At 42.7% G+C, this 16312-nt stretch overlaps 1 long non-coding RNA gene across 1 annotated transcript in view; it reads left to right on the top strand.

Annotated features, from left to right (window-relative positions):
• LOC115586698 (uncharacterized) overlaps window positions 1-1636 on the top strand; it is a 42098-nt gene extending 40462 nt beyond the window's left edge. Inside the window, exon 3 of the long non-coding RNA XR_003984902.1 lies at window positions 1507-1636. This is a non-coding gene — a long non-coding RNA (uncharacterized LOC115586698). The remainder of the gene's footprint in view (window positions 1-1506) is intronic.
• The last annotated feature ends 14676 nt before the right edge of the window (window positions 1637-16312 follow it).

Raw genomic sequence — 16312 nt, 5'->3', positions numbered from 1 at the left:
TGGTTTTCCAGCTCATAAAACATACTTGACATTTCTCGACCAACATCTTCAGATGTGTTTTCCTTGGACAGGACAGTGGTTTCACAACACTGTAACAGAAAAACTGTCATACTTTCCAACATGTGAGGCAACCCGACGCTGTCTCTGTACATATGGATGTCTTGTTATTGGCTCCTGAGAGTGTGAAAATGTGAGGCAGGTTCAGACAGACAACCAACAGAAAAAAACATCAATCACACTTCAGGCTCCAGGCCTGTCAACCTCAACCTCACGTCTGCCTCACATGGACCTCGCCTTAATTTCACTGTTAGTGTGAGTTAAGCAAAAGTCACAATCGGGGAGGGTTTTATGATAGTTTCTAATTCTATTGTGTTAACTGTCGATTAATCGGTTTTTGTTGCCTAGTTTTAAAATGTGCATACTTGTGGAGGGTGTGCTCTGAGAGCCCGAAGTGTCGGCTCTGTCCCAGCTTGTCCTGCTGAATAGGTATTTGATCATCACATTTATTTCCTAATTACATAGTCCCACAGCTACAGTCTGACCAAATGCTTGCTGGTGCAGAGCTTTGGTGTGGGAAGCCTACTAAATACAAACAATCGGCTTTAATGAAGGCACTTAACAGATTTGACACCGCAATGTTTTCGCTTCTCAAGTGCTTTAGCTGTTAGGTGTGAGAACTGTAACGGATTCTGTGGATTTTAGCAGCCTGCTATTTCCCCTTTTAAATGTGGGACGAAAAGCTAATTCATCACCTTTTCCTTGGGATCTTATCGTACCCTCTCCAGCCATAAACTAACACTTACGCAGGACTTCAAAGGTGCACAAGATAGCAGAGGTGAGAAAAGGGGCCTGCATCCACTTGGGGCCGGTTCCTTCCAGAGATGAGATGGAGCTGATTAGCAGGAGTGTGCAGCGGGGGCCCCGTGGGGCAGCAGCTGGAGGAGCACTCCCCACGGGAGCAGGGAGAGGTGTGAGTTTTGACAGCTCCCGTCTCTCCCCTCTGGATACTGCGGGGTCAGGGCACCCTCAGCGGGCCCGGGCGCCGCGCTGGATAGGAAGTCGGCAGTAATTGCCATTCAGCCGGTGGGACAGAGGCAAGAGGCAACAATAACCGGCGAAGAGCACACAGCCCGTTTCCTCTTTGTCTTGATGTGTTTGAGGAAGGATGCTACCTCCTCTCTGACGGAACAAAGACGCAGTAAAGTTCCCACCATCAAATGCAATCTTGCAGAAGTTGCGGAGGAAGACGCGTCATCGCTCTGGCGTGGCTGCTGCACACTCGGAGGCCTCTCCTAACCCCGGAGAAGGCCCCAGATGGCTGATTGTTATTGCATAACAAGGCCACATTGTTTTGTTAATGTAACTTCATCTGTCTTTGATGTAATCTCATGTTGTCCCGGCCAGTGTGAAAATCCCTATCAAGTGCATGATCCGGCACTACGCTCATTGTGATTGTGATAATCTCCTGCATTGAAATTCCACTTTGTTCCTTTGTTTCTTTGTTAGCGGACACAATGTGGGGTTAATTAGCAGCCACTGGTAGCCTCTGCGTTCCTGGATACTTCATCACAGCTGAAGTGTACTCTTCACTCGGGGCCGCTGGCACTGACAAGACCAAACACACGGCCTGGAGCCAATTGAAAGTAAGCAGAACACAAACGCGGCAGCAACTTAATCCCTTTCAGACAGAAACACACAAGCCTCAGAACCATCATCTGTAATTGTTTCTACACGTCATTAATTGCTCTTTCCTCTCTCGGATTGACAACACACAAAGGGGGGTGGATCAGTTAAACCAGAAAACCTTTTGAAGAACAAGATTGCGGCGATCGGGTTTGTCAAACATTAAAAGGCTCTAATGTGGTTATTATTTGATTCGGAGGTGTCACAGTGTAATTTTCCTGTTTCTTCTGTGGCGCAGAAGCTCTTCACACCGCATTTATCTGCAATATTGCCCTTCCGCCACTTCAGATCTCCCCATTCCCTGGTGGTCTAATTTATGTTAAGTCACAAACCTCCCCTATGGCTGTTTTGAAATGTTCAGAATGGAGACTGTGTGCTCCAGGTTTATGCCAGCGCCACAATCCCCTGTATAATTGTTCTCTATGGGAAAGCACATCTCAGTGAAACCATCTGCAAGTCCATGGGGCAGTTTCCGAAGAATGAGTGGACTTCTTAGGGGGTTCCACCGCAATCCAGTTTCTCTTGTGAAGCAAGTAATTAATTCAAATCTCAGGAAGTCAATAGCTGCTCGGATCAGAGGCACGTAGCACACAGCTGCTGATACCTCCGAACGCACGGCTTGTCTTCTCAGGAAGTCAGCAAACAAAAAGGTCACAATAGGCGCACACACCCATACACGGCTCAGATAGCGCTCGTTTTTTAAACTGTGATTTTTGTGTACTCTTATCGTGCGTCGCACACTTCATTAATCCGAATTGCAGCGATGATAGGAGCCACCAATGCTCTTGGGAAACGTGGTTCTTTATGAATGATGTAATATGCCGTCATCAAACAAGCTTTCAAGGCTCTGCGGTTCCTCCAGCTACAATTATTTTATCTTGCGTTGATTAGTTTTTTTCTTGAAATTAATGTGAAAAGAATGAAAAATAATAACCTGCCACCACCATTAAGGAAAACATTGATTTAACTTGGCAGGGTCTTTGTTTCTTGAGACTCCTCTTCAAGTAGAGTTGAGTCACTCTCAAAATGTGGGCAAAGGAGCCCCAAGTTTGCGTGTAGCGGTTTTTGTGATGATTCGCTCAAAAAGCGGCGTTCCCTCTCATTTCCCACTTTTTTTTTTTTTGGGTCATTAAATTCATGAGCAACAAGCGCAGAATGATGAAACGTGATGAAAGAGCCAGGGCAGCACTTTAAGAACCACAAATGAACATCACGTGGTCGGCCGCTGCATCCATCTTTCTTTTCTAAAGTAGAGTGAGTGAGGGGGACGAGCCACTTTGAGCCACTTTATTCTTAAAGTTGACCAGTTCTGTGCAACCACATCTCTGTTTTCGAGTAAAAAAAAAACCCTTACATCAAACTGCCGTCTCTCCCAATTGACACTATGATCTCCGAGTTGTGGGGCAGAGATCAGCAGGAGAGGAAGGCTCGGTGTGTGGGGAGGGAAAGTCTCTGAATCACAGGCAGTAAACTTCCCTCTCCCCTTCTTTCTCGAGACAGGGCAGGGCTGGGCTAAATGCCTCGCTGGGCTGCTCCCTACAGCTCATTGTTATTGGGCCCATGGAGGAAGCCACTGCTGTGCCTCCAGCCTGTCACTGACAACAAGTGTAAATAAGGATCTAAATAACAAACAGAGGAATGCAAGCCTGTGTGTCACAGTGAGCTTCAGCTTTAGCTCCGCGCTGGCCACCTTAATGACTCGGTTAAAGGGAGCGTGCAATGGTCGGCTAATTTCTTTTCTTTTGGCATCATTAGATGGCACTGTAGTGGACAAATGAAAAGCAGGGCCACTGTGTGTGTGTGTGTGTGTGTGTGTGTGTGTGTGTGTTTGTGTGTGTGTGTGTAATGGCTTTTGACTTATGGTTAAGCCCAAAGAGCAAAGAGGTGGACAAGTTAATAGCAAACAAAATAAAATGTGGGGTCTTCTTATGTTGCTTCATGATGAACGTTTTTATGAAAAAATACCTCAATGCAGAATGATCGACACTCTGCCTGGGCCCTGCAGCAGGGAATTAATTATAAAACCTTATTTATAATTCCACATGTTGAGTATCTCAAGTAACTCTGCAGCTTAAAGGTCATGCTAGTTACGACTTGTGTTCGACATGTTTCCAAAAAGCTCGCCTTCCTCAAAACTTGTTTCTGAAACTTCTTAAATAGTCGCTAATGGCGTTTCCCACGAGAGCAAAGTAAACATTTTTGTTTGCATATGATTTTTACGTCTGTGACTAAATCCCCGCGGTGTCACCCAAGTCTCCTTCCACTTGACCTTTGACAGTCATGAGCTCTCCTTCTCACTTCACGGAGTGTGTGTTGTGCAGCCTGATTGAGGGTCCTCGAGCATATCAGCGAGTTATGAGTCCGGCTCCTTGTGACACCCCCTCTGGTTTGGACGAGAGCGTTGTGCAGGACTTGGGAAAAGGGCTTGCCCTCCTGGCCACAAATCAGCCGGGAAAGCAAGTTTGTATCTTCAAAGGGCGGGCTCCCCCCGCCGTGATTTACAGCCCCCACAGAGACGAAGTTAGGCACGGCCACTGTCTCTGCACCTGGGCCTTTATCAAGCGGCCAGGATGAGCTCTTTGCAGAAGACATTCAAATGTACAAGGAGCAGATTAGGCTGACTCAATCTTCTTTTGCTCGGAGAGAGGGAGGAAAAGAAAGAGAACCGGCTGACTTCAAAAAGACCTCCTTCCCTCTGCTGCTTGAATGAGTGAAAGGATTGGGGAATGAAAACAGCCTTGTGTATTCAAAGTGCTAATTCACAACTTATTCCTCTAATACACTCATGAAGCACTTTTAATTGTGTTAGTTCGCATTCCAAAGACATGTTTGTAGCTTTTAATTGGAGGTCTCTTTGAAATTATTCAAATGTATGACTTGTAGGGCCAACTTAAACAGTTCTCATGTGCTTGGCGTGGAGGCTGGCTGGCTTTCATTCCCAGGCCTGGGTGGCACTCAGTGGCCATTAAAGTGTCCCTGAGACCATCTAAATATAATGTTGGCTTGTTTGTCATTTCATCATCATTATAAGTTAATTGTTACGCTAAATTACTTATGTTAAGTGATAACTGATGGTGACTAAAACATGTACAATGATTTGTTAATTTAGACCTGTTGATGGGTCCTTTTGTTCTTTAATCTTCCTGTTGTGCATGTCAATTTTATAAATGTTTGTTAGTAAGTAAAGAGCCGATGAAAAAAAAATGTCTGACTGAAAAGGAAGATGACTTTTATAGAATCAGTGAAGAAAGTCACATTTTTTATTTTCATCACTGATCCTTTGCTTTCCAAGAAAACTCTACATTGCATTTTTTGTAAAGAAAAAACCAGGGAAGTAGGTTTATATTTATATTTTATATTATATTATCATAGAATTACATTTTCCAACTGACATTTTTAGTATATTATTGTTTTCGTTTTAGAGGATTTTCCCCTTAACTGTAATATCTATACAATATTTTAATGTATGTGTGAACTGGGAAGGATGTGAATGTGTGTGGGTCCTGTATGGGAGAACTACAGCATGTTTCTCTGTCAATCCCCACACATGTCCGCAGCGTTCAATACACTTTGGCAACCTCTGCAGGTCTCAGTTACTTTTTTCAGATAAACTGTGGACTTTCTTTCTCCCTGAGTGAATTCTTTCTTAAGCCATTCTTCTTTCCTCTCCTGAATCATCCTTTAATCCAGAGAAAAGGCCCCGAGAACTGGCTGTCATTTAATGTGGCCGCTGCCAGGACTCTTAGCTTAAATAAAGTCAGTGTAGCATGAATCTAATTCTGTGGATGTATGGGCCTGGGACGGTGAATGTTGCGTCTGGAGAGCCAGTCCTCCTCAAAACCCTCCGTGCGAATGCCTGGCGACTGCACGGTTACCCACAGTGAAAGGACCACCCACTTAGGGTTGAGAGGGGATTTGAAGCTTCCCTGCCTGCTCATTCCTTTCCAGTCCCTTTCTGATACTGTTTGCGGCTCATCCAATTGTGCCACTCTCAGCGTTACTCTATAGCTCTCTGAAAGCGAGCTTCAGCTGTCAATCTTCCTTTTCTGATGATATCCGTGTGTATGTTGATACATCTTGAGGGATTTCCTGAAGACCTTGAGTATACTTTATTAGATCCTGTTAATAGTTAAGTTCATAACAAACAGAGGCTTAGCAAATATTGAATTTAGACTATGGGCTTTTAGTTTTATCCGCACAGAATATACATATGAACAGTGCCGATGCAAAGTCTGTTTGGTGAACCTGATGAAGAAACTGTTGTTGTTATAGGGGCCAAATAGAAAGGAAGAAATTACCTTGAAACACTTCACATCTGTAATTTTCTCTACTACACCCATACTGAAATGTAATATATGACACATATGCCCCTGTATCAAGAGTGATGCTGCAATAAATGTAAGGCAATATATGATTATTGCACACATACATCCTTGGATATGTGTAGATATATGTTAATCACATAAATGAAATTCCCATAGTGCAAACTGTATATGAAAAATGTCTATATGTTGACCATTTTGTTTGTGTGGTATGCTGCAGCCATACATGTAACAATGTATGTATATAAAGATTTAAATTTATAACACATGAAATGCAATAATACAATTTGCAAATGTACATATATGAAAAATGTCTTAAAGGGAATATATATGTATAGTATATATAGTGAATTCTTATACGGTATTGTATGCTGCGGCCGTGTGTTAACAGTAATTAAGGTTTGTAAAGTTACAGGTTTATAATATATATGATATACCCATAGTAAATGTTGTACCTGTACATATATAACAAATGTGTATATGTTGACCTTTTTGCTTTTTATTGGTGAATGCTGCAACCATACAGTTTAACATTATATATGTAAGCCATATATGTAAATATTTAAATGTATAACATATATTAAATACCCATCATAAAAGTTGTATATGTACATATATATTAATTTTACATGGTATCGTATACTGCAACTACACATGTATGTATGTGTATGTCAATGTGTGCATTTCATATATGTAAACATATAAAGATATATAAAGATGTAAGTTTATGACATATATGAAATACCATTGGTAAACTGGTAATGGTAAAATGTACACATAAATATATGTCATATGTATAAATAATTATATATGTGACATATATGCCAAAATATATAACTTAAATAATAAATAAGTAAATAAATGTGTAATATATAATATACTTTATATGGTTTGAACATGTACATATACAGTATTTCATATATGTAAATACATCACATTTGCGTATCCGGGGGGTTTATCAATTAAACCAACAAATGCAAGTAGAGTAGGATCATGGGAGTTGCTGTCTTCAATATGAAACAACTACAATCTGCACAAGTTGAAACAAGTTTTATTGACATTACATTTAGTCATATTCGTTGACTTCCTTCTTCACTCTCTGACTCTCTCAGGAGTGATAGCTAGGGCAACCAAATGAAGTGCACCGTTACCTTTAATAACAGCATTTGGGATAATGTAAGTAAACAATTCAACACACAATATAACAAAGATGTAGTTGTTTTTAGACGTTTTAATGCTGTAATGTTACATATGACATCTTTAACCTAAATACTATGTATGCCTCTTAGAAAAGCTTGTGTAGAAATCTCAATATTTAGTGTTTACTTGTTGCGCAATTTTCTGAATTGCTCCTGCAGTTTGAATTTCAATGCTTTCTCCGCAACGTCCGCGGAGGGCTTCTCCCTCCGCTTTTGCCAGTTTTCTTTGAGGTCTTGTATATTTGGATTTCCCGCTTCACTGCTCCACCCCAACATGTTCATTTCCAACTGCCCATCTCCATTTACAACCTGTTTTTATCAACTTTTTTCACAAAGCACAACAAAACAGAGGGAGGGTAGCCTCGCTGCTTGTGGGGGGCAAACACAGCCAGGAACATTGTCCATGAACTTCTCCTCATCTACATCCCCCAGTGTTATAGACAAACAATCCTTTCCATATGCAGTGGACGGGGTCATGGCGTTAACAGAGGGAGGAATGCTTTGGGGAGAAAATATTGTCCAGCAATGACACAGAAGTAATTTGGGTCTCGCTGAGTGATTTCATCAGGGCCTTTTGTTGCCTCAAAGTGTTTGACCCAGAGGTCCCTGTCAGCCCTGTTGTTAATGGGAGCCGGAGCAGAGTGACAGCCCCAGAAAGTAAAACATTTTACTACTAATAGTGGGCCTCCAGAGGCTTAGGCATAAATATTTAAGCTCTTCTCCCTTGTCCCAAATACTGGGGGGTCTCCATGGTGCATTTATCTATAATGCAAGAAAAAGAGCAAATATATCCGCTAGATGCTACTTTACCGGCTTGTTGGCACTTTTTTTCCCCACCCTCAGAGTTGTTAAACGGAATAAGAGGGTGAGTTAACTAAAAGTTTTTGCAGCAGGACCTTGTATTGTTTTCAAGCCTCGTCCAGCTTCTCGGGGCTGCAGGACCACAAATATAAACTCCCGTCATCAATGAGGTCTGAGAAGATTTCCCTAATATAGCCCAGCACGGAGGGGAACGTACCAGGCCCCGGCCTATTTCTCAAAGTAAACTTCATTAAAAAGGCTATGTGGCTTGTGAAGGTGGTCTGACGTGCCCTGAATGATGGTCTCCACAAACAAAGCTGCTACACAAGCCATCGAATTATCTCTGTCAAACTTTGGCGTAATCTGAGCTGATCCTCTTAAAAATATTTAAATGAAAACATTTGCACATCAATGGGCCTCCATGGCAACACTGTGTGTATTCTTCTTCGGGGGTGCCTCTTTAACACTGAGCTTTAGAAAAGCACATCTCCTCTGTTGTGTTGACAAACAACAAAACAAACAATATTAAATGGAGGAGCTGAAGTTTTTCACATCATTGATGGATAGGGGGAATCTGAAAAGGGCCGAAGGGAACTCGAGTTGAATGAACACTCAAGTTTGAGACGCCGGTAATTATATGATTGGTGCTCGGGGGATGTGTCGTTATACATGGGCTATAAACCGGAGAGCGTTTTGAATAAGATGACCAAGGTTGTGAGAGTGAATCTAACGCAGGACACTGCATAAGTATTCACTGAGCCGCCTCATCAGTACTTTATGGCTGCATATTATGGCTCTCCATGGTGAGACCTGTGAGGAGCACCTCTCCCCCTAGTGGCAGAAAACAAATCAGCCCCCCGCATGAACTCAGAATCATCTCGGGTCTGACTCCCTTTACCCAAACAGCTCCGGCGCCTCCTGAATACATTACGACATAAACCCGAGCGCTTTCACGGGCTGCAACAAAAATGTGATTATGTTTGTGAAAATAACAGTGCTTCCGTGCTACTTCCTCTGCATTCTGGGAAAAGGGGGCGATGTATTAATATAGCTCGTGGCTTAATTGGGTTTTTGGATGGTAGATTAATTAATTTGTGGCTAATAGGCACAAACACGAGAAAACAAACTTCTTTACTTTAAGCTCGGGCTGTACATGCATCTAAGTAAGTAATGTAAATTATGCAGATTGTGTTGATTCTTCTGACAAAGAGGTTTTTGCAAGAGGTGCTTTAAAAGATTACTCCTTCCTGGCATTTTATCAATTGTACACTCGCATAAATAAGTTACGCCGCAGATTTGAATTATTAGTCTGCTCTGCTCTAACAAATACTGGGCGATGATTAACGACAGGGGTTGTTTATAAGTGAACTAATATCATCAATTTTACAATACAATAGCGTGTAGGCTATATAATGTACCACAAATACAAACTGCTACGGATTTCTACAACAACAATACAAATATAAATCTTTACCAAAGTAGTCAATGTCACACGTTTTTTGTGAGAGTTTTGATATCAGTTTCAGTATTTAGACTTTCACACGACACAGAACTTGTGTTCTTAGAGCTAATTATACTTTTTCTGGTCTTTGAATCTGCAGTTTTATCTGAAGTTTCTCCCCCGAAGAAACTGGATTTCTGATGCAACACAGAAAAAAAAGACACAGGGTTCGGCTCAGCCTTGTAACTCTGCTGCAATCCATGCCCGCAAACTGATAGCTCACAGAAATAGAGCCCCCCTGGTCCTCGGCATAAAATGTGCTCTAATCAGCAGAACATCAATTAACAGTTGGAAATAAAATGTCACCTTGCCGTTTCAGTGGGGAGGGTAGGGGGGGAGAGAAGGCTTCTCACCCTCAAGCTTTCATTTGGAAAACTTTTACATTCTTTCTTATGGTAATTCTCTGATTGCACTGTGCGCCTAATGCCACTTTCATTTACCGGGGGTGTTAATTATGTTTGCAAAGTTTTAGAACTCAACAAAGCAATTAGAGCCAAACTGTTGTAGCAGAAAATGTCATTATTCAAATATGTATTTTTTTTTTTTCAGGGTCTGCTGTTAATGTGCGTTTTGTACTAGGAAATGTTGGCACAGATATTGTTTTGACAGGTTAATTGGAAAAGACAGTCGGAAGAATTCAATATGATTTTAAGGGGGATGTTTCCCTGAATGTGAGGGTGTTAAACAAACATACAAACTCAGGCATTATTTGTTACATCACAAAACAGAAGACTAATCCTTGTTTTGTCCAACCAGTCGATCATTTTCACAAACACAGACTAACTTAATATCACAAAGATCACATTTGTGGAGTAAAATATTTCCAATGTGTTTGATTTAACACAAATTTCATGTTCATCGATGCAAATGTTTCAGCATGAGGTCAAACCGCCCCTTTATCCACTTGTGTCTGCAGATTTCGATTCCAAAATGATGTGCTTTGGATCCTTTTACTCCCGAGTCCTGCCTGTGTGATAATTCTCTAAAGTTAAACAGCCATAAAAGGCTTGAGAACTCTGACCTTCACAATCTAACTAAGCAAGAGAAGCCAATGATGTGGAACAGACCCATCGCGGCACTCACATGATGATAAACTACGCCCCAGCTTTGCTAAAAAATAACTGTATGTCTTCGATGACATATATAGCGCCAGCATTTCAATACGATCCCAATTTATTTTGCACTAAAATGGTTTATTGTCGGCTATAAAGCATATGCAGCAAGAGGCGGAAGGACGAGGCTGCCTCGGTGCAGCGAGTGTGTCTCAAAGGCATATTGTTCTCTGTGCAGAGCTCAAGAGCACATCTCAGTGATGTGCCTCGGCTCCACGAGGAGGCCGTAAAAACTATCAAAACTTATAAACCTTATCATTAGTCTGCCTCATGTCACTCATCCCTGCTACTTAACTCACAGTTAGCTGTTTTCGTTCGACGACTTTCTACAAACTTGCGAGAAACTTCTATCATGAGTGGGAATTTTGGCACAACAAGAAATAATTTGATCTCATAAGAAGTGTTTTATAACAAGCCCCCCCCCCCCCCCCCCCCCCCCCCAAACCCCACCCCACGCTAACAGAACCACCACCACACACACAGACACAAATTCAATGAATTTACAGACATGTATGCTCCCGAGCAGTATTTGTCACTTTGTGTCAAAAAGTTATCATAGAGAATCAAACGGGGGGAAAACAAAAGGTTTCGCTTGTTGTTGAACGTGTCACCATACCGGGTCATTTACAATCCTATAACATATTCAGACACTGAGCAGATAAGCGAGCGATACATCTTTCACCACGCCTGCCCTTCACACTTGTCATAGCAGCACCATAAACAGCATCCATAACAATTGAGCCCACAGAGGGAAAACCTCCAATATGCAGAGGAGCCTGGAGCTAGGGCACACTTTGCAAAAGAAAAAAATGGATATGTTTTTCAAGTCGCTGTGAAAATTCGAAAAACATTGTTTCTTGTGACAAGCGGTGCGTTCTCGGCAGGAACTTTTATTTTTTTTGCGGCAAACAGCCCTATAATTAATGAATAATGTAGTGTTTAGCGGGAGCATTCCATTATTTGTATACTTCGTGGAGGGAATCTTTATGCGTATGTAATTAATCATAATTAAGAAGGTTTTGACAAGAGCTTGGGGACAGAGCAGACAAAGCCCTCTTTCTATATTCCCAAGGAGGGCAGGATGAAATGATGGGAGAGTTATGCAGGCAGCTAATGAGATACGCTTCCCAGTTATTGTAGGTCTTGTTGTGATCTTTGGTTTTCCCTCGTGTTCAGGGAGATCACCGAGGGTTACAACCGCTGGCTGGAGGAGGGAGGACGCACACCTCCTTGTTTCTCTTAACCTCCTCCTTAGATCTATTACAGTGCACTTCACAAGGCTAAGTACCATTTAATTTAGTCGCCCTCCCATATTTATCTTCTGCTCGTGATTTATGGGGTTCGAATCTGTGCGCCGGAAATGTAGGGTATCTCTTTATTGTGTCGGTCCACAGATTTTCAGACGACGTTACACAAACAGCCCTTCCTTCCTTCCTTCCTTCCTTCCTTCCTTTGATTAATGTTAACCAAATTATGAACCCGCGTCAAAGTAATTATTTACAAATTATTACAAGTTATTTTTGTGTACATTTGTGTTGTTTGCACATTAGATGTTTTCACTTGCCACATATAGACTATCTTTTTTGAACATATTTATAATTGTTTATCTTATCATCTTATCCTTTATAGTGCTTTCCCCTGACCATTTTGTTTCATACAAGGCTTTTTAGCACAAATTTTAGTATTTTACTACACATACTACTTGTGTGTATGTGACAGATAAACCCCTGAACCCCTGAGAAATAACGTACCACACATAAAATGAAATCATAAAGTGAAATAATCGAGATGAGTTGAAGGTCTTCAACACTTAACATGCATCTTGGTTGATCTGATCATGAGTGGACGGCTCTCAGCGAGTCAGTTCACACCTACAACGGCATTACAATGTGTCTCTTGAGTCGCCACTTATGATCCGAACTCACTTCACCGCTCTATGCATGTTAACGCAACAGAGACCAGTTGCGTTTGTTGTTTTTAGCTGGAAATCCAATGACGGGTCTCCTGTGTACTCAATGAGAATCCAACCCCACCTTTAACCACAAAACAGCCCTATGTCTCATTTATGCAAGCAGCTTAGTACAACCTATATTTGTGGTCAGGCAGCAATCTCTAGCGATCATTGTATTTATAACGGGAGCAAAGGAGGAAGTCAGGAGTCTGCAGCTACTACTACAATCTCCATCCATCCATTGTCTGTAACCGCTTTATCACTTTTATGGGGTCACAGGGGTCACAGGGGTTTTTTGCTGGAGCCAATCCAGCAAAAACCGCTAGCGGTACTATGCGCTAATGTTTACGGTGGATGTATCACTATGGCTCGCCGAGATGTTGTCGTTCAACCGAACCAGTTTGACCCAGAATCGGACCCAGAAGGAGAGGCTCCTGAAGAAATACAGACTCTGCGGCTGCAGCAGGACGTTTCAGAATGGTTAGTGTGTCTGTATATGTTACTTAGTTTGTCCGTACGTGTTGCTACATTTACTACCATGTAGCTAATGGCTAACAGCTAGCGAAAGCTGTGTTTGTCTCCAACACAGTCTGTTCGTCTCTGTCTCCAGTCTGCACGTTTCCAGACTTTTTACTGTGACAACCAAGCTCCCTCGTGTTATTGGTATAACTAGTTAGCCAGTTTCAAGTTGACTTCACCATACTCGTAGACAACTGTAAAACGTGGCGACACTTACCGGTGGCTCTTGTGCAGTTGCTGGGTCCGGTATCGGTATGACTGATCCTTTTATGAGGGTCAGTGTCGAGGCAAAGCCAGCTTTGTACTGACCCTGGTTACTGAAGCAGTCCGATGTGAAGTGGTTAGCATACGAACTAACAGCAACAGTAGCCGGCACGTTGTCATTAAAAATGAAATGCAACCACTGTCTCTTCTGTTGTTTTGTAGCTGGGACAGAATATAAGCACTTGTGTTGATTTATACAACCAACAACAGAGCAGTTTGCGTGTCTAGCTCTGAGCGACGACATTGCGAAACACTGCTAGCTTACCGCTGGACACACCGAACTTCAACCTCGGGGATGGACGCCCCCCTCTAGGATATCTCCTATCATCGCGCAGAGGAGGCCGGCCTATGAACATCTCTCCTTCCGTTACGTAACCAAAGGAGCTGAATCTGAATAGCCTGTAGGAGCGCCGTTTTACCAATGGGTGACCATAGATGTCATTTTTGAAATGGTCACACAATCATTTTGTGAGTCAATGGCAATAAATCCATGAAGTCGTTGTGTACCTTTCAATGTTGCTTCTTGTTGTCAGCAAATTGTGGTTGGTCGATTGAGTACGTAACGCCGCTCACACAGAGAACATGCGTTTTTCCTTCAACGTGGCCTAGGATTTGGTACACACAGCTAAAAGAATGTAGGTCATATACAGCTCAGATTACCCCTGAATGTGGTCTTAGAAATTGTATCTCCATTCTTCTAGGGTGCATTCATACGTGTACTTAGAGCTGCCCACTTGTGATCGTATCACCTGGGATGCATGTTAATGCCAGGTGTAAACAGGGCCTTATCCACACATGAAACACAAGCAGGCTCTGTTGTACTTACAATTAAAGAGGAGGTGCAAACACATTTTAACAAGTTCTGCAGCCTGAGAGAGAGGGAGACTGATGAGACAGAGGTCGGGACCTTAACAACGAGGAAAGTTCATGCAGCTTGTCGGCACCTGTGTGTTTGACTGGCTGCGTTAAAGGTGTCTGACTGTTTGATCAAAGTCCTGAGACTCTTCAAAGTCCAGAGTGCGAGATGAAGAGGCGCCCGGGTGATGAATGACCTCATCCCTCAGTCCACCCTCTCTAATTTTCCTTTTTGGAAAATGAAATGAGCTCGTCTGTGTCTGTGCTGCTCGTTAATTGCTCTTCGCGAGCAGTGTCGAGAAAGTGGATGACAAAGTGAGCATACCATCTGCAGCAGCTGCTTACCGGAGGCTAATGCCCCGAGAGCACGCATACTGTCCTGACACTGGCATTTCTCACTCCGCGCTGCTCCTCCAGTCAGGAGCAAAAAAAAAAAAAAAACCACCTCGGGTTGAATAATTTAGCCAGCGATCATCCACAAAGGCAGCCCGAGCGGGGCTGGCCTCGAGGCTGCATAGTTTACACATGTTCCATTTTTGTTTGGATGCTGTAAATAAAGACATGGTTTAGCTTCAAAACAAGTGAAAAAATCGGCGAATCGATTACCGGATACAAGCGGGAGTGCGACGCCTTCTGCGATGACTGATACTTCCTATAAGATTATCATGAGCAGTAAAGAGTGGAGATTTGTTGAGTGATCTGCAGCGCTGTCCCACTTGGCGAAGTGCTGAATTGTGTTTGATTTCATAAATAATTGCAGTCATCAGGGACACACATTGTTTTAGGCTTAACCGTGTTGTTTACCCATGCCACATGTCTGAGGGAGAGACACTGTTGTGGATACACATCGCCCTCAAGGAATCTTACCAAGGGCCCACGGTTGGCAAGTGTATTAAAGGCTTCTCCAGTGTGTGCGCGTAAGTGTGTGTGTGTGTGTGTGTTTGTTAGTGTCTGTTGTGTGAACAAGTGAGGGAGAGAACTTAAAAGGGGGAGAGAAAAACAACATGCATCCAGTAGTTGAGGTATTTAGGCGAAGCTGTAAGCAAACACATCCGTAGCTAATGAGGCCTGGCATATGGAGTGATGATTGGAATTCATCATAGCTCACTGTTGCTGCAGTGCAGGAGTGCTACGCTCCATCACTTAGACAACCACTAAAGACAAGAAGAAGTAACAGAGCTCCTTTTTTTAAAATTTTTTTTACCCCAGTGTTAACAAATTAACCGACACATATGTGGGCCAAAAAAGAAAGTTGAAAAGAAAGGTGATTGATTGTTCCCCAGTTGCCTTCCTGTCAGCTCGGTTTTCTGTCAGCAGAGGATACATGAAAGATGGAAACCATCACTGCCTCTGGCCCAAATCCCACTTTGCACTCACAAACGTAGAAATTCTTCGAAAATAACAGAAAAGCAAGAACTTTTCCCATCCTTGTGACCCCAAGAGTTTTCAGAATGAGAGGGGCAACAGAAATTTCTTTTGGAAGAGGTGTGGCGCTCACTTCCACATGTGTTCATCAGAGCCTTGTGAGGAAGTCTCTGTGGTGGACTGTGTGTGCGTGCTTTTTTTTTGTGCACAGATGCATACACTTTGCATTTATGTGTGTGTGTGTGCTAAAGAAAGCTGAGAGGTGGAGGAAGCGCAGAGAGCTGATTAAGAATCGGTGTTTAGGCTTCCTCTGCCTGCGTTTCTGAGCTGGAGATGAAAGGCAGCGGAGGTGGAGGTGTGGGTGCAGGTGCTTGAATCTTTATCTGAGTGTCTCCCTGCACAGTGGAGGGACTGCCGTGTCCCTATTATGGGTGAGTGCGGCGAGCTCAATAGTCCCAGTCACCTCTCAAAAAAACAGCGGCGCTGTAAAAGCGGCGTGGTGCCAATTAGGATGAAGCGAGCAAACATATGCCTCTCTCGGAAAAAATCCTGATGAAAGTGCATATTGATGCCATAAATTAGAAGGGTACAATAGATTGTTGGGTGTTTGTGTGTAAATGTTTAATTAACCTGCTTGCCTACATCGCTGCTGCGCTTCGCTGCTAAGGAATCAATCTACTTAGCAACCCATTTAACAATACAAGGCCTGCCTTGTATGACACATTCATTGGGGACAGCCG

Source organism: Sparus aurata, chromosome 8 (genome assembly GCF_900880675.1).
Source record: "Sparus aurata chromosome 8, fSpaAur1.1, whole genome shotgun sequence".
NCBI lineage: Eukaryota > Metazoa > Chordata > Actinopteri > Spariformes > Sparidae > Sparus > Sparus aurata.
This window is presented reverse-complemented; position numbering and strand designations above follow the sequence as displayed.